The sequence below is a fragment of the Podarcis muralis genome, chromosome 6 (assembly GCF_964188315.1).
Source record: "Podarcis muralis chromosome 6, rPodMur119.hap1.1, whole genome shotgun sequence".
NCBI lineage: Eukaryota > Metazoa > Chordata > Lepidosauria > Squamata > Lacertidae > Podarcis > Podarcis muralis.
In genome coordinates, this window is record NC_135660.1 from 24,305,637 (window position 1) to 24,324,966 (window position 19,330).

At 44.7% G+C, this 19,330-nt stretch overlaps 1 long non-coding RNA gene across 1 annotated transcript; it reads left to right on the top strand.

Annotated features, from left to right (window-relative positions):
• Nucleotides 1-1,881: 1,881 nt before the first annotated feature.
• On the top strand, nt 1,882-8,870 carry LOC114596748 (uncharacterized). The gene is made up of 2 exons (XR_003706622.2): nt 1,882-3,100; nt 8,453-8,870. It is a non-coding gene; the product is annotated as an uncharacterized LOC114596748 (long non-coding RNA).
• Nucleotides 8,871-19,330: the final 10,460 nt, after the last annotated feature.

Here is a 19,330-nt window from a genome sequence, read left to right on the forward strand (position 1 = left end):
GATGGCTCCTTGCATTTCATGTACAAAAACTGACCGGAATTGTGGCTGAATCATACTTGGATGCTGTCAACATTGTCTTCTGCTGCACCTGAAGGCAGCAGTCTAGCTTAGGAGAAGCAGAGCAAGGCATTGTACGCACACAGTTCCCTCCTCTTCCCATCCAGGAGCTGACTCACTCTGCCTAATGGGAGGGCCGGCCCTGAGCCACACAGGAATGGAGAAGGACCACCATGCAGTTGCTCCCATCATCTCACAAATGTATAAATGACTTGAGACTCTGACTGCAGGCAAGGTCAACATTAAGGGCTGTTTATTATGGTTTATTATTTACCTTGTTTATTACACTGATATCTTTCCTATCCTCCAAGGAACTCAAGGCGGCGTACATGATTCTCCCACTCCTCAGTTACGCCCAACAACAACCCTGTGAGGTAGGTGAGGCGGGGAGGCAGTAATTGGCCCAAGGTCACTCAGTGAGTGAAGATTTGAGCCCTGGTCTCCCAGGTCCTAGTCTGACACTTATAATCACTACACCACACTGGCTGTTGAAGAAATGCCTTGACTGGATGCATACAGGTTTATTAAGCTGTGATCATTTACATCAGGGGTCAGCAAACTTTTTCAGCAGGGGGCCGGTCCACTGTCCCTCAAACCTTGTGGAGGGCCAGACTATATTTTTGTGGGAGGGAGGGGAAATGAACGAATTCCTATGCCTCACAAATAACCCAGAGATGCATTTTAAATAAAAGGACACATTCTACTCATGTAAAAACATGCTGATTCCTGCACCGTCCGCGGGCCGGATTTAGAAGGCGATTGGACCTTAGTTTGCCTACCCATGATTTACATCATTTTATTTCCAGGTTAAGAAAGGAATAGCTCTCCTTTCAAGATTTTTGTGATTACCCCACACCCCAGATGTTGGCTATCTTTCCACTCCAGATTTGATTCTTCATCTATTAATCCCCACCCCACCCAAGCAACTGCCAATTTAGGAAATACTCAGAGAAGTCAGTAAACCTCCTACATCCCCAGTGTAAGCATTTTTTTTATTTTGACAAAGCAGTAGAATGAGGCAGATCAAAACATTGACTGTAGTAAATTGTTAAGAGGATGAAAACAGCGAGCTTTTGGTGTGCTTTGGAGGAGCTGGTGAAAGGCAGAGAATCTATTTTTGGTGCAGTTAAAATTAATAGGATACATTTCAGTTTCCTCTGTGTATATAATTTCCCTTTAAATCTTAGCTCGTTGCTCTCCGGCTGTCTGTGTAACACAGAAATTATTCTTAGACTACTTATTATTCTAGCAGACTTCTCACCTCTATTCAGTGTGACTCATGGCTGGTTTACACCTGTATATTCATAAAACTAGATGACAGCTGCATTGTATATTGATCTAAGTGTGTGAATGAACCGTCGCAGATCTAAAACCTTAGACAAATCTTTTAATATCAGGCAGTGCCACGCCTCCTCAAAAACAGCACTGAAGTCAATCCACACAGTCAGCTGCTAGTCAAGTAACACAGAGCTATGTGTGAACCAGCTTTTAACATGTTCTCAAAGACTTATCGGCTCAAGCAGCCCAAAGTGCCTTTAAGTGCATTAAACAGTGTTGTTGTTTTCTATCCATGATCCACAACCCTTTCAAAAGTGACCATCGGCGGTCTCCACCATCTTAAGGTGAGCTGTTAGGCACCACTACAATGTTGACCATATGGCATATTTTACTTTCATTTATTGTCCTGTGTTTATATCCCAATTCTTCCTCCTGAACTTAGGCAGGAAGAACCAAATGCACAAATATAAGATAGGGGACACCTGGCTTACAAGCAGTACATGTGAAAAGGATCTTGGGGTTTTAGCGGACCACAAGCTTAACATGAGTCAATAAAAAGCTAACACTATCCTAGGCTGCCTCAACAGAAGTCTAGTGTTCAGATCAAGGGAAGTCATAGTACCACTCTAGTCTGCCTTGGTCAGACCACACCTGGAATACTGTGTGCAATTCTGGGCACCACAATGTAAGAAGGATGTTGTTGAGCTGGAATGTGTGCAGAGGAGGGCAACCAAGATGGTCAAGAGTCTGGAACCCAAGCCTTATGAGGAATGGTTGAAGGAGCTGGGAACATTTAGCCTGAAAAGGAGGAGACTGAGAGGAGATATACGGTAGCCATCTTCAAATATCTCAAGGGCTGTCACATGGAAGAGGGAACAAGCTTGTTTTCTCCTGCCCTGGGGGTAGGACTTGAACCAATGGCTTCAACTGGTAACAGGGGACAGGGCCTTTTTAGTGGTGGAGCCTTAGCTTTGGAATGCTGTTCCCAGAAAAGCTCACCTGTTGCCCACTCTGGTGACTTTCCACTGCCAGGCAAATAACTTTCCAGGCAGTTTAATTTGTGTTGATCTGTTTTACTCTGGTTATTTTTTATTCAGCTGCTATAGATTTTCTCTTTTTAGCTTATTTTTCTGTTTCACCATAAGCAGCCTTCATCCTGTGTTTGAAGGGCTGGGTGTAAGTTCTAATAAGAAAATAAATAATAATAAATGATAGAGAGAAGGCTAGCATGGGGGTACATTTTTACATTGACAGGAGCGATGACTGTTGTTAATGAATTCTTCTGTGCTACAGTATTCCTGTTTTGGGGGATGGAGAGGAATGTTTCACTTGAGTGCTTTAGGAAGGAACATAGGGTGTTTCCTAAACACATGTGCTGTAATTCTCTCCATAATGGCATTCTCTTTGTTGTTCTCCATAGTTTTGGCAGCATAGTTGCCAACATAAGATGCTCGCAGACGGCATCTGTCGCATTTCCTTATCATAGTGGTATGTTTTCCCTTTCAGACTGCAAATATGCAAATATATTGTCAGTGTCTCTTTTCCCTTCCGCAATTCAGTTAGCTGGGGGCTTTCCCATAGAGTTTGACTTTCCCAAGTGCACTTATTTCAGAATTCAACCGCCGAGAATGTGCTCTTTTAAGCAAGAAATGCAGGGAATGCAATGCTGCAGAATCCGTCTCCTGTCAGCTCCTTCTCAGAATCAGCTGTTAAACAGACGACATGCTCCAAAAAAGAAACAGGCTGCCTGAAGCAGCTTTATTCCGTAAGTTGAAACATCCCATCTGTGCCACATAATTAACACTTTGTGAATACTAGAGGGCTGTGAACTTTGTACAGACAAGCATGGATTCCGAGCCTTGCTAACACAGATTGTTAAGCATGTCAGCTGCTGCCCTGGGCCAGGGCTTGAAATGGTTTTTAATTGCTTGATGGGCAAATCACTTTATTCAGCCTCCTTGAATTGGAGGGTGCATGCAGACGTATGTTGTTTAAATGGGCACTGGCTTTGGTCGGATGTAGCACAAAACTATGGTTTAGTATTACATGCAAAAGCCTTGAACTTATGCGTTCTCTCCAGGGAAGAGCTTATAAGCTTTTGCTGCTATTTTTAACTAACTGCAGTTTAGCATTATTTCTGAACCTAGACAAACAGTGGTTACTCTTAACTATGTCTTATTAAAACAATCCAGTTTCATACCATAGCTTAAGAATCTGGGTTCTGAGTGTGGATGTAGCACAACCAGCACCAGCCCACCTATGAGGCAAGTTGAGGCAACCGCCTCAGGCAGCTGGATTCTCAAGGGCAGCAGACCCGGCCGACCAAGAAATGCATTGCCTGCTGCTGCTACGGTGCACCATTTTGTGGTTCGCCTCAGGTGCCAAAATGCATTGGGCCAGCCCTAAACGCAACTGTGGTTCATCGAAAATAGAAGTGAAAGTTTCTGATCCCATGTTGAGAGTGTGAGGGGAGCGAGAAAATATGGGGATCCGATATTTGCCCAGGCACATTCGCATAATGCTAAGCCGTAGCTTAGCATTCCGTTTGAACGAGGCCACTATGGAAGTGCACTCGCTGTGTTGAATGAAATTTCATAGCCAGGATCAAACCTGGGAGCTTGCTGCAGGACGTAAGGTAAAGGTACCCCTGACTATTAGGTCCAGTCGTGGACGACTCTGGGGTTGCGGTGCTCATCTCGCTCTGTAGGCTGAGGAGCCGGTATTTGTCTGCAGACAGCTTCCAAGTCATGTGGCCAGCATGACTAAGCCGCTTCTGGCGAACTACAGCAGCACATGGAAACACTGTTTACCTTCCCGCCGGAGTGGTACTTATTTATCTACTTGCACTTTGACATGCTTTCGAACTGCTAGGTTGGCAGGAGCAGGGACTGAGCAACGGGAGCTCACCCCGTCGTGGGGATTCGAACCACCAACCTTCTGATTGGTAAGCCCTAGGCTCTGTGGTTTAGCTGCAGAAAGTAGCTGTGCACAAAACTAATAGGCTGGTGCTTTTGATGTCTTAGATCCACATCCTCAGAACAATTTCACTGTTTTTAAATGGATGTAAACATAAGGCAGTAAACGAACATAGAAATGAGTAGACATTAACATTGCACTTTCAAAAATAACAATGCAGGTAGCCTGCTGGAAAAAGAAAAGAAGACAGACAGCTGAGATTGGTATTTGAATCACAGATAGGTATGTCAGCTGAATGTATTGTGAAGGCAGAATGCAGGCCAGCTCCTTCCACGAAGCCCTAGTTAAATGTCTGTTTGCATGAACCTTACACTTTCTGTATCAATGAGTTTTATACCTGTTAAGTGTAAGACTAGAGAAGCTTGCATTTGAATAATCTAGCTAAACTTCCTTGCAGTTGTTGTTTTTTTAAGCAGCATTTTCTTGTGGATCAAACTATAAAAATCAGGAAAAGGGTATTGAAAAATTAAGCAGCAATTTGGGGAAGAAGCAGTTGTGGGTTCATTTATTTATTTTGTACAGTCGTACCTTGGTTTCCGAACAGAATGTGTTCCGGAAGTCAGTTCGACTTCCAAAATGTTCGGAAACCAAGGTGCAGCTTCCGATTGGCTGCAGGACACTCCTACAGCCAATCAGAAGCCGCAGAAGCCACAGAAGCCACGCTGGACGTTCGGCTTCTGAGGCAAAGTCTGCAAACCGGAACACCTACTTCTGGGTTTGTGACGTTCGAGTTCCGAGTTGTTTGTGAACTAAGCTGTTCAAAAACCAAGTTACGACTATGCTCCATTTACAATCATTTGAAGCTAAGCTCTTTTGAAATCGCTCTGGCTTACTTCTGATTTACCTTATGGAACATCTTCAGGAAAAGAGGCGGCTAAGGAGTAAACCATACACAAATCTGGAGTGGAGTTCCTAAGATGGTTGGATGGTGCTTTGTACGCCTCCTTCCAGTAACTTCTGCAGCCAAGTTGGTGCCAAACTTATTGCTCTGCTTTCCTTTGGACCACAGGGAGGCCAAGAATGGGGTCTGGTTGTTTTGGCAGCCCAGGACCTCCATACACACTGCCCAGGCTTCCATCCCGGAGAGGTCATGTTGGTGCCGCTAACGCAGCAAAAACAATGTGGGAGGAAGCAGTTATGAGTTACTGGTCTCTGCAGCTACAGCAGGTGCTGTGATTCTCCAGTGGTTTGGCCTGCCCTGGAGATGCACTGCATTGTCTCTTAAGACAGATGGATGCCTATTTACTAGATTGCCAAAATTCTGATCAAAAAGTTCTGTACCAAGTCACTATCTCTGAATGTTTCCGCAGTAGTTTTTTGAAAGGGAGCCTTAAAAATATGCTTTTTTTTTTTTTTTTGTAAATACTGGTCACAAATGTAGGGTTTTGGAAGTCACCAGCATGTTAACACTGTTACCAGAGACACCCCTATCCAAAGAGGAGAAAATATGGCAGCCACCTTAAACACTTACAACACATTTTATTTTTATCCAAAGGGAAATTATATAGTGGCTGCGATCCAGAGCACACCATCCCATCTTCATCAGATGGAAACTGAGCATAAAATCTGCCCATTGATGATTAAAGGGTGCTTCCAGAAATACAGTATAGGAAAGTCAGTACAGTAGTGGAGTCATTTTTTTGGCTGGCATTCTTGGGGGTTTTGCTCTCGTTGTCGGAATTTCTCATCCTTTTGATCAATTTGAAAAGAGAAGATGGTTCGCTCGTCTAAAACATTCCTCTCCCTGGACTGTTCAAAGCCTTGTTTCATCTACTTCAGCAGCAACTCTCTCACCCACACAACCAAATGTTACAGATGGGAAGGGTTCTGCAGCGGTGACATTTCTTCTTCAACTCTTGTGTATTTACTTCCAGAGGTGTAAAACCGGTGGAGTTCCAATTTCAGCTGACTCACAGCTACTTGGAAATCTTACCGTGGTAATAAATGACAGCCCTAGTTGAGGACGTATGCAAAAGATGCAGATCCATTTCACTGGGTGGAATGTCCTGAAAGTGCTACAGGACTTTTGACCTCTGTTTATTGATACACAGCCTTAAGCTCCAGTCCTTCCATTTTACAAGCAGCCCTGATGCTTCTTAAGCATTGGATCTAGGTCCTGTTGAGTTTCAGGTGGGATGTGGAAGAAGCAAAGTATTGGTACCAGAATTGGGGTACCAGAATTTAGGGGTGCAAAAGTCTCCATCATTCTAAGAAGTTAGTGAATGTTGGAAATTATTGAATGCTAGAAATTAATAAATGCATGCAGTCTTCCCCTAGGATGGAAGCATGACAGATGTGTTGATGGCCCATCAAAGGAAGATGTTTGGATGTATGAAACAAGGGGGTAACATGGGTGTGAGATTACACAGAGGAAAAATGTTGTCCTTTTAAAAAACAGAGGTCTGAAACTGTTTCTGTTTTGCCAAACATTTTGGGGGAATTAATTTGATTTAAGGTTCGGCTTTTGTTCCTTATTTTATGTCATTTAATTGATTTTATTTTACACCACCACTATGCAGTGGTACCTCAGGTTACATATGCTTCAGGTTACATACGCTTCAGGTTACAGACTCCGCTAACCCAGAAATAGTGCTACAGGTTAAGAACTTTGCTTCAGGATGAGATCAGAAATCGTGCCCCAGCGGCGCTGCGGCAGGAGGAGGCCCCATTAGCTAAAGTGGTGCTTCAGGTTAAGAACAGTTTCAGGTTAAGTACGGACCTCCAGAACGAATTAAGTACTTAACCTGAGGTACCACTGTATTGTTGTTATGAATTTGGTGCAGTAGGGACAGGTTCCCCATAATCCTAACTTTAGTAAAGGGCAGAGTTTAGCTAATATTTGGAGCACGAAGGGAAGATTCCAGGCCAGTGAAAAATACAGGCTGAACCAGTTCTCCTGTTCAGGAGATTGCTGATAGCAATGCCATTAAGAACACAAGGAGAATTGGTCAGAAACAGAAGAACTGAGAGGGGGAGGTTGCCAGGGTTAACAGAGGGTGTGATGTTAGCACAGGAAAGAAGAGTGACTAGTGGAGTGCCACGGGGTTCTGTCTTGGGTCCGGTCTTATTCAACATCTTTATCAACGACTTGGATGATGGACTCAAGGGCATCCTGATCAAATTTGCAGATGACACCAAACTGGGAGGGGTGGCTAACACCCCAGAGGACAGGATCACACTTCAAAACGACCTTGACAGATTAGAGAACTGGGCCAAAACAAACAAGATGAACTTTAACAGGGAGAAATGTAAAGTATTGCACTTGGGCAAAAACAATGAGAGGCACAAATACAAGATGGGTGACACCTGGCTTGAGAGCAGTACATGTGAAAAGGATCTAGGAGTCTTGGTTGACCACAAACTTGACATGAGCCAACAGTGTGACACGGCAGCTAAAAAAGCCAATGCAATTCTGGCCTGCATCAATAGGAGTATAGCATCTAGATCAAGGGAAGTAATAGTGCCACTGTATTCTGCTCTGGTCAGACCTCACCTGGAGTACTGTGTCCAGTTCTGGGCACCACAGTTCAAGAAGGACACTGACAAACTGGAACGTGTCCAGAGGAGGGCAACCAAAATGGTCAAAGGCCTGGAAACGATGCCTTATGAGGAACGGCTAAGGGAGCTGGGCATGTTTAGCCTGGAGAAGAGGAGGTTAAGGGGTGATATGATAGCCATGTTCAAATATATAAAAGGATGTCATATAGAGGAGGGAGAAAGGTTGTTTTCTGCTGCTCCAGAGAAGCGGACACGGAGCAATGGATCCAAACTACAAGAAGGAAGATTCCACCTAAACATTAGGAAGAACTTCCTGACAGTAAGAGCTGTTCGACAGTGGAATTTGCTGCCAAGGAGTGTGGTGGAGTCTCCTTCTTTGGAGGTCTTTAAGCAGAGGCTTGACAACCAGATGTCAGGAGTGCTCTGATGGTGTTTCCTCCTTGGCAGGGGGTTGGACTCGATGGCCCTTGTGGTCTATTCCAACTCTATGATTCTATGAAAGGTGTGCTTTTAAAACAGAGGTTTTAGACCAGGGGTTTTGGGAAAGAAGAAGGGAGGGGCCAGAACTCATAGAATCATAGAACTGTGGAGTTGGAAGGGGCTCCAAGGGCAGGACAATAATATTCTCTTTTTTTCCCCTTAGGATACAGTCAGGGCCTGCACAATTCCCTGGGGAAGCGTCTGACTTGCCAATTCCTTTTTTTTTTTACATTTAGAAGAAGCAGAATACACTACCTGCTGGCCACCTTGCAAAACTGAAGGAAATTTGAGCAAATGGAAAGTGGACACCAGTTTAGGCCACACCAGAAATACTGGTCTATCTGGTATGAAAGAGGACATTTGGAGAGGCTTCAGTGATCCCAGCTATGTAGCTAAGTAGTGTGTGCTGGAAACCCCCGGACCTGAGCTTCTTCATGCTCAAACACATGGCAGTAAAGTCGCAATACTCAAATGAAGCGCACTTGACTCTCTCATAAGCCGCAACATTCTTAAGGGTGCACCCCCAATATTTCTGCTTTATTGACGTCAGAGGAAGCACAATAAAAGTGGGAGAAAAAACACCCAGGAACATTTGTGGTATATATAAAAAAATAAATCATGTGATTTCAGCAGAAGGCTATGGGACATGTACTGACTGGAAATGCAACAGCGTGACTTCACCCAAACTTTTGCAGGCACCTGGGTATAACTGTTCTGACACCATCATGAGCTCAAAGCATCATGGGTGAGCAACAAAAAGGACGTCTGGAGGACCCTTAAAGGTAAAGGGACCCCAACCATTAGGTCCAGTCGTGGCCGACTCTGGGGTTGCGGCGCTCATCTCGCTTTATTGGACGAGGGAGCCGGTGTACAGCTTCTGGGTCATGTGGGCAGCATGACTAAGCCGCTTCTGGCAGACCAGAGCAGCGCACGGAAACACTGTTTCTGGATCATCTTCAGAGGCAGCCCCATGTATAGCATGTTGCAGTAATCTAACCTAGAGGTTACCAAAGCACAGACAACAAAAGTTGTTGTTGTTGTTTAGTCGTGTCCGACTCTTCGTGACCCCATGGACCAGAGCATGCCAGGCACTTCTGTCTTCCACTGCCTCCCGCAGTTTAGTCAAACGCATGCTGGTAGCTTCGAGAACATATCCAACCATCTTGTCCTCTGTCGTCCCCTTCTCCTTGTGTCCTCCATCTTTCCCAGCATCAGGGTCTTTTCCAGGGAGTCTTCTCTTCTCATGAGGTGGCCAAAGTATTGGAGTCTCAGCTTCAGGATCTGTCCTTCCAGTGAGCGAGCACTCAGGACTGATTTCCTTAAGAATGAAGAGGTTTGATCTTCTTGCAGTCCATGGGATTCTCAGCACCATAATTCAAAAGCATGAATTCTTCGGCAATCAGCCTTCTTTTTGGTCCAGCTCTCACTTCTGTACATCACTACTGGGAAAACCATAGCTTTAACTATACGGACCTTTGTTGGCAAGGTTATAACCTAACAAAAGTTAGGTTATCCCTGTCCAGATAGGGACGCAGCTGGGCCACCAGCCAAAGCTGATGGACGGCACTCTGTGACACTGAGGCCACCTGAGCCTCCAGCAACAGCAAAGGATCCATATGTACTCCCAAGCTGTGGAGCTGCTTCTTCAGTAGGTCTGTAACCTCACCAAGAGTAGGCAGCCTCCCATCCATCTGGTCTAGGAAACCACCCACTAACAAGGCCTCAATCTTATCTGGTTTGAGCTTCAGTTTATTGGCTCTCATCCAGTCCATTACCAAGGTCAAGACAATGGTCCAGCACATCCACAGCCTCTTCACTGTTTTGTTTTTGGTCATTGTTCTCTCTCCATTTTCTAACACACTGTAAATGAAAATACAATAGCTCTGGCTTCACAGGTGCAAACTCTCCTTAGATCTGACCAGGATTCATTTGGGATCCTTACCCAACATTTGGAAAACAGTGGTGTAGAGTTCAGTAGGATGCAAGACCACGTCAAATTTAGGGGGCCCTTCTTGCTTAGGAGTTTTTAATGCAAAATGCCTTCCATGGCAGACATATCAAAGCATTCTGAGTAATTCTGAAGTTAATATAAATAATTTGAAACCCACCCTAGGTCATTGAAGATATTCCACATTTGTAATACTGTGTACATGAGATCTTAAATAATTCAGCTTGACAGCAGATTCCTGCATAATTAGATTTAATGTTAATATTGTTTAAAGGTAAACCAGGCCTTGGCATTTGCATGGAGAAACAAGTTTTCACTGGTAAGCTTTACACTGTTAAAAGAGTATGACATGCCTTATAACAACTTTGTTTGCAACCGGTATTTCATGAACTCTCTCCAGACTTCTTTTTTTGTGTGTGTTCCTGTGCCAGAAAGGGGCACGTGTTTGTCCTTGAAACTAAACTAAATCAAAAGAATCTCTAATTTATTTTCCTCTACCCACTAATGTTCCTCCTCCCATTTGCCCTCCAGTTTACAATCGCTAACCCTTTCATGGATGGGTGAGCTTGGAAAATCATTTTGAATGGAAATTGGCTGAACCGGTTAGCAGACTTCAGGTAATTATACCTTGGAGGCTTGTTGGTAGATCAGATATTTGAGAGTAATGTTTCAAGCTACTTTCTCAAACTTTGTAACCATTAAAACTTAAATATCTTGCGCAGCAGAAGAATGCGTGTTTCTGTGAAAGAGGCACAAAAGGTGATTGTTTAATAGACTGGAGGAGAGGGTGGAGGGGGGTTAAAGAGAGAAATTGTACAACTAAGGAACAACAGCTACACCCTCTTAGAGTAAGGATCTATAAACTGAAGAAGGATTCTTGAACTGGGTAACAGAAAGGACACTCCCTTGGGCAAGACATGAGAGAGATGTGCTGATAAGAAGATCTAAAAGGAGAAAGAAATGGGTTAATCAAGGGGTTTCATGTTTCTCTGTTCCTTTCCATTCTTTTAATTTCTTATTAATTTGATTAATTTGTATACCGTGTTTAAATTGGAGAAAATCTGGCACAAAATTGCCTTTGTTTCTGACCCTTTTGTTGCAAAGGGTAGCTAAGCCAAAACTTATTTATAGAACAGGCTGAAAACTAGCTGATGGTTGTGAGCTGGTAACTTGAGAAGCTATGGTGACACGGAATGTTCATAAACATTCTAGCTGCTCAGAAGTAACACAGAGAGAGACATAAAGAAATGGAATTAGCATGGGGTGCACTTCTTGGTGTCAATGATCCTTATTATGATTTGTAGAAATTGCAAAGTTTTGGCTGCTGAAGCAGAGCAGGGTGCTGGCACAATGGACCTAGTCTTTATTGCTTTTGGAACACAGCCAGTGAGCCTAGGTCACCAGTTGGCACATTTTCGCTCCTCCTTTGATACATCGGCATGGGCAAATGTACCATTACATCTGCCAAGTTGAAAGCTTAGGAATGCAGCCCTTGGTCAGTGACATGCTTCCTGTACATTTGCTTTGGGGCTAAAGACCCCCCATGATCAAAAGGAGCCTTACCAGCTTTCTCTTCATATGAAGGACAGTCCTGAAAATCCTTGGTGTGCTTTAGAGTGAAGAACTTTCAGCAAAGGCCTGAAATTTTATATACAGGCAAGGAAATGTAGTGATCAGAATCTCTAGTTCAGAAATCTTCACATGTAGCTATGGTGAATGACCTCCAAAGAGACAGTTGACATGATCAAGCTTGGACAACACCAGTCAGTTCTAGGAAGGAAGGTGGCATCTGGGTTCCACCAATGTGATGTAAAAGCTGGCTGCATGGGACACTTAAATCACAGGTACCTAAACAGATCCAATGGATTCACTTGTGGGATCTGACTCACCCTGATCCACACATTGCTTTCACTAGACTAGTTGTATGGTCAATATAGTCCACTGTCACTAGACTAGATCAGCAATATTGTGGCTGGTATTGTGTGAAGGGTGTGTTGGGAATCAGATATTTACTTCCACATGTGGAAGTCCTATATGTGAAGATCAGAGATTTTGAAGGACTTTCATGAAATAGGATTGATGATAGGACAATTACTTACTTTGGAGCCAAACATTGCTCCATTCCATGATGAAAAAGTACAAGATGGAAAACACAAAAGTCTTATGACTAAAAGGTTTATAGTGGCAAGATTAACAATAGCCAGAATATGGGGAAATTCTGGGAGAAAACTTGATGAATGAATAGTATCAGCAAATATGGACAATTGTTTTAATGGAAAAACTACCTCAACAAATAAAAGACAGGAGAAGCTTAACAAAAAACAAGGAAAATTTTCAAACAGCATGGTATTGCATACATACATTGCACAAAAGTAAAATGATTGACTGCCTCCTGCTGCTCATGGCTTACTGTAGAAAGATATGTCAGGAAACACTAATCTTGAAAAATAACACAAATGGTCTTTATTTGATGGACGATATTGAATTCTTAAGCAGTTTTCCATACAGTATTTGGTTTTCCCTAGTTATGCATTGCACTTTGGGGATATTGTTGTACATAAAAAGTTTAATAAAAACATTCACAAATACTATAATATTGTAGCTGACATGAACTCTCCCAAGTTTCGCAAACGTGTGTTCTAACCATTCCTGTATCCTTAGCTCTCCAATTGTCAGGCACTTTTAAAAGTTGGCAACTGTGGAGAACTTTCTGATGTTGAGGTTGGAGCTCTCTGGTACATAAGGCTAACAATAAATTGTATAAATAGATAAAATTATATCGAAACCTGGGCCTTGGCAACAATATTGGATCTCTATTACAGACACCTGTGGCTTGTCCACGTAATCAGTTACTGTGTGTTAAATGCACAATGGTTTCTTATTGATTTCATAGTCTTTCCTCAAGGTTGCGGTTCCGTTGAGGTGTAAATAATACTCATTTTTAATACTCTATTTCTCTTATTTTTCTTACTGATGCAGATTTTGAATATGTGCTAGTGACTAATTATTTGCTATATTTCCATTCAGGTAAATCCTAGATGAATAGGAAAGGCTCAAATATCTTTACTTTTAAGGACTCAAATCGCCATTACTTAGTAAGGTCAGTGATAGTAATGCAAAGATAAGGTAAATAAAACTTAATTTCATGCATATGATGGACTTACGGCTCAGATACAAACCTTGCACAGTGAGTAAATCTTTAAGGGTATATTAAGGGTTGTTTGTGGCTTTTTGTGACATTTCCCCTGGCTGTAACGATTCTAATATATTTGACTCATTTCTCTCTCTCATATATATAGACTCAATGAAGGGGGAAGGAAATGCACCCCTGCAGGATCTTGTTTGTAAATAATAATAATAATAATAATAATAATAATAATAATAATAATAAATTTTATTTATATCCCGCCCTCCCCAGCCGAAGCCGGGCTCAGGGCGGCTAACAACACTAAAACAGTACAACATTATAAATACATTCTAAAAATTAATTAAAATACAAATTGATGGCAACCATAGACTAAAGCTTTGTAGAGATTACCAAAGGAGGGAGTCAGGCTGCGCCCTGACCAAAGGCCTGGTGGAACAGCTCTGTCTTACAGGCCCTGCGAAAAGATGTCAAGTCCTGCAGGGCCCTTGTCTCTTGCGACAGGGCATTCCACCAGGTTGGAGCCGCAGTCGAAAAAGCTCTGGCTCTAGTTGAGGCCAGCCTAACCTCTCTGTGGCCTGGGACCTTCAAGATGTTTTTATTTGAAGACCGTAAGTTCCTCTGTGGGGCATACCAGGAGAGGCGGTCCCGTAGGTACGAGGGTCCTAGGCCGTATAGGGCTTTAAAGGTTAAAACCAGCACCTTAAACCTGATCCTGTACTCCACCGGGAGCCAGTGCAGCTGGTATAGCACCGGATGAATGTGATCTCGCAGCGAAGACCCCGTAAGGAGTCTCGCTGCGGCATTCTGCACCCGCTGGAGTTTCTGGGTCAGTCTCAAGGGCAGCCCCACGTAGAGCGAGTTACAATAATCCAGTCTGGAGGTGACCGTCGCGTGGATCACAGTGGCTAGGTCAGGGCGAGAGAGGTAAGGAGCCAACTGCTTAGCTTGGCGGAGATGAAAAAATGCCGCCTTTGTTATAGCTGCAATCTGCGCCTCCATGGAGAGGGAGGTATCGAAGATTACACCCAAACTCTTAACGGACGGTGCTGGCACTAATTGCACCCCCGCAAGAGAAGGGAGTTGCCCCCTCAATCTCATATCGTCCCGTCCCAGCCAGAGGACCTCTGTCTTCGAAGGATTTAACTTCAACCGGCTCCCACGTAACCATCCAGCCACAGCTTCCAAGCATCTGATCAGTGTGTCTGGGGCCGAGTCAGGATGGCCATCCATCAACAGATAGAGTTGGGTGTCATCAGCATACTGATGGCAGCCCAGCCCAAAACTCCGGACAAGCTGGGCAAGGGGGCGCATAAAGATGTTAAAAAGCATCAGGGAGAGAATCGCACCCTGAGGCACTCCACACACCAAGGAGTGGCGGGATGACAATTCCCCCCCCTGGAATGAGGTGTAATTCCAGAGTAACTCTGCACACTTCACTTGGCTTGTGTTTACACTGGTTAAATAAAGATGACCCTCTTGCCTACAGTCTTTCACCTAGTTTTTAAAAAAGCCTGTCTATCCACATTGCTGCAAGGTGCCTGCAAACCACAAATGAAGTGTTTGATGTCTGGGAATTATACCCTGGTCCTTTCAACAAGGTCCATGAAATTTGTGCAGGCTGCAATACACCATACCGTATAGTAAAGGTAAAGGTACCCCTGCCCGTACGGGCCAGTCTTGACAGACTCTGGGGTTGTGCGCCCATCTCACTTAAGAGGCCAGGGGCCAGCGCTGTCCGGAGACACTTCCAGGTCACGTGGCCAGCGTGACAAAGCTGTATCTGGCGAGCCAGCGCAGCACACGGAAACGCCGTTTACCTTCCCGCCAGTAAGCGGTCCCTATTTATCTACTTGCACCCGGGGGTGCTTTCAAACTGCTAAGTTGGCAGGCGCTGGGACCGAGCAATGGGAGCGCACCCCGCCACGGGGATTCGAACCGCCGACCTTTTGATCGGCAAGCCCTAGGCGCTGAGGCTTTTACCCACAGCGCCACCCGTGTCCCAACCGTACCGTATAAAGGTAAAGGTACCCCTGCCCGTACGGGCCAGTCTTGACAGACTCTAGGGTTGTGCGCCCATCTCACTCAAGAGGCCGGGGGCCAGCGCTGTCCGGAGACACTTCCGGGTCACGTGGCCAGCGTGACATCGCTGCTCTGGCGAGCCAGAGCCGCACACGGAAACGCCGTTTACCTTCCCGCTAGTAAGTGGTCCCTATTGATCTACTTGCACCCGGGGGTGCTTTCGAACTGCTAGGTTGGCAGGCGCTGGGACCGAACAACGGGAGCGCACCCCGCTGCGGGGATTCGAACCGCCGACCTTTCGATCGGCAAGCCCTAGGCGCTGAGGCTTTTACCCACAGCGACACCCGCGTCCCCACCGTACCGTATACCACAGCCCAAATGTTGTTTTAAAACTGTTTATGTGTGCTGCTGCTGTTTTCAAGCAGCCCAAATGATGCTTGCCTTCTCATGTTCTTCTCCTTGTCCGGACCCTAACAAAGGGGATGGGGCAGAAGTTGAAAAATACCTTGCTGGGCAAGTGAGGGTTGTATACAGAACCTGATCGCCTTCCTTCAGATATGTCCATACTATGAAATGAATGAATCTTAAGCTTCAGGGACCCTAATCCCGGAGGGGCCCCATAAGTGACTTTAGTTTACGTTCCTATTTTTTTTAAAAAAGAGTCTAGTAGATCCCATCTGAACCACACAATTCAAACTTTTTGTATATATTTCGACAATCCCAAAACTTGAGAGTCAGTAGCATAGATGGTGCAAAGGTGAAATGTCATGGCATAGGAGCCAACTCCTAGGGGCCGAGGTCCCTTTGGCCCCTTCCAACAAAATATTTGAGGAAGCCGCCCCCCCCCCCCAGTTGGTGGGCATTGCCAGTCAAATGGTGTGCATGTGCTGCGTCTTGTGATCGATTATGTGGGGTGGAGCTTACCGGCCCCCTCCCCCATATTTTATTGAAGTTGGCACCCCCTATGTCACAGCAGGTTGGCTGCTCTGCCATGGCTAATGTAATTCCCCCCTCCCCCCTTTTTTTTGACAGAGGTCAAGACCCAGAAAAGCAACAACAGGGTCACAAAAGTACTTAAGTAGATACCAAAAACGCAAACTCATGGGAAATTTGTGGTGATCTGTTGTGGTACAACCCCACTGAAGAAGATAACAGTGGTTACCCAGACCTTGTTGCTGGTTGAGAAGGGGCCCCCATAACAGTTGAAGCTTCAATGCCTCCAAAATGTAGGTCCACCACTGTGTCCACCTAGCCTTGCCTTGCCCAACCTGGTAGACTTGTAATCTGGTGAACCGGGTTCGATTCCCTGCTCCTCCACATGCAGCTGCTGGGTGACCTTGGGCCAGTCACACTTCTTTGAAGTCTCTCAGCCCCACTCACCTCACAGAGTGTTTGTCGTGGGGGAGGAAGGGAAAGGAGAATGTTAGCCGCTTTGAGATTCCTTCGGGTAGTGATAAAGCGGGATATCAAATCCAATTCTTCTTCTTCATGTAGCAGCCTAGAACATCTGGAGGTCACCAAGTTTGTCCATGATGAGCTAGCCCAATACTGTCCACTCAGGCTGGGAGCATAGTCCAGAGACTTGGGAAGAGAGTTTTTCATGTCACTTGCTTCTTGAACATTCAACTGGAGATGCCAGAGATTGAGAAGAGGCCCTATGCCCCAAGGCTCTTTACATCTAGCCAAGGTGCTTTGCCTCTCTCTCTCTCGCCCTATCTCAGTGGTAAATCCAGCTTCAAACTGCCCCCGTCTCTCCTTCTAGACTTCAGAATATCATCCCCTGAAGACTGGATCCCAGATCATAAAAAAGCAAAAACCAACAACAATATCTGCCCTCCCTTCCCCACAGGTGGGCGGGGTTTGCGGCACCGAGCGGGGCTCACCTGGGCGGGTGCCACCCACCTACTTGGGCCGGCCTTTGACCTGCCATTGGCCAGGGAGGACAATAGACGGCTGGCCGGGGGTCGGCCTAAGGCCAAAAGAAAAGAGGCTGTCTCCATCGCTCAAGTCTCTTTTGCTGTTCTTCCTTCCAGCACCTTACTTCTAGTCATTAAGGACCACTAGGATTCTTTTGTTTAAATCTCTGGGCACATTCCTAGTGATTCAGTTGATCAAACTTGCAGCCCGTCCCCTTCCTCTCTCCCCAAAAGGTCAGGTCTTTTCATAATGCTTAGAAGTTTCTCCTGGAAAATAAATAAATGTAAATGGACAGCTTAACAAAAAAAGAACATAAAGAGTTCTTACCTATTTTCATAGGCATTCCCCTCCTCCCCACTCGCTCCTGTCAAGTACTTTAGATCATTGCAATCCCGTTTCTCAACACCAGCAGTTTCCACCCCCAGACAAACCGGCTACTCAGCCAGTATTCACCATTAGCAGAACAAAAAGACTGGAATCCTTTTCAGATAAATGCATAGCAGGAGATCAGGGGGAGGGCAGGATTGCAGTGGCAGGCTCTTCCCCTGTCCTTCACATAGTCATATGGGGGTCCAAAGTTTCATACTATTGTAACCAAAAACACTTGGAGCATGAAAAGCTGGTGAAGGTTTATCGAAAGAGAGACGCTATCTGAGCAACTATATATATATGGGCAGACCTCTAGGTCTGACCCCTTGTAGTAGCTGAACAAGCAAAGTGTTCACCTCCAGGCAGGTGCATTTGGAAGGATTGCATTCTGCTTACTGTGCTTTTAGTTCTTATTTTAAGGTTAATTTAAAACCATCAGACCACCCCCATTTCTACTAGGAATCCCGCTCTCATTTCCTCCATTCAAGCTCTATCATATTAGCTCACAGTTTTCTCTCCAAGGAAGAAGCATCCCACTACTGACCCCAGTTTTATGCTTAGAGAGGTTCCAGTCTTAACACTACAGTGTTTCCCTGGGAGAAGAAGACACTAGAGCAGGCATAGGCAAACTTGGCCCTCCAGATGTTTTGGGACTACAACTCCCATCATCCCTGACCACTGGTCCTGTTAGTGAGGGATGATGGGAGTTGTAGTCCCAAAACATCTGGAGGGCCGAGTTTGCCTATGCCTGCACTAGAGAATTGCAGTGGTTTTTGCAACATTTATTTACAAATGCTTCTGTAGTAAATCTGTACATCTGAACCTGATTCCCAAATAGGGCCCCCTGTACCCCAAGATGCTTCTCATTTTAGTCAGCTTCATCTGCAAATTTATTTTCATTTGTTTGCCTATCCTTGCCTCTAGCATGGAGAGCAGTTACCTCCTGAAGGCTGGATCCTAGCCCATCAGAAAAAGCATCCCTCAGTAATTCAAGGTCAGTAAAGTTGCTTTCTTAAAGTCTCCGGCCGGTTAATCGCAGTGATCAAGGTGGCCAAATCCATGACAATATCCTCTTTTTGTTTTTGTTTTTAAAATAACCAGCAAAACATATGAGGGTAATGAAGCAAACTTTGAACAAAGCCCAACTCTTTGTGTAAAAGAAGCTGAGATCATATGAAAAGCTTTCTTTAAGATTATGAAAGACTGCCCATAATTGCCTTGAAATGTATTTCTAGCCGGTTCTTAGCCGTAATCAGAAGCAGCAGTATGGCTTTATTACATTTTTAATAATGCCACCATCTTTCGCCATGAACCTAAGATGTTGCAATCCTTTCACCACAGCATAAACAAGCTGTGTTTTATTCACTTTATTTGTATCTTTGAAAGACTGCTGCATGATCTCATGTTCTCTGTTCTCTCTGTGCCTTTTTATTTGCTGATGTAACACAATGATCCCTTTCAATTGCATTTATGCAGTACTTTGCAAAGAAGCAATATCCTTAAAGCATTCACGCCAATGTTTGCTTTCCAGCCGAGGTGAATCTCAAACTACCACCCCCAGACTATGAAGGGCTTGGTTTTCAATCCTATCCTCCTCCTCATTATTATTTTTAAAATTACCATTATATATTCATGTGTGC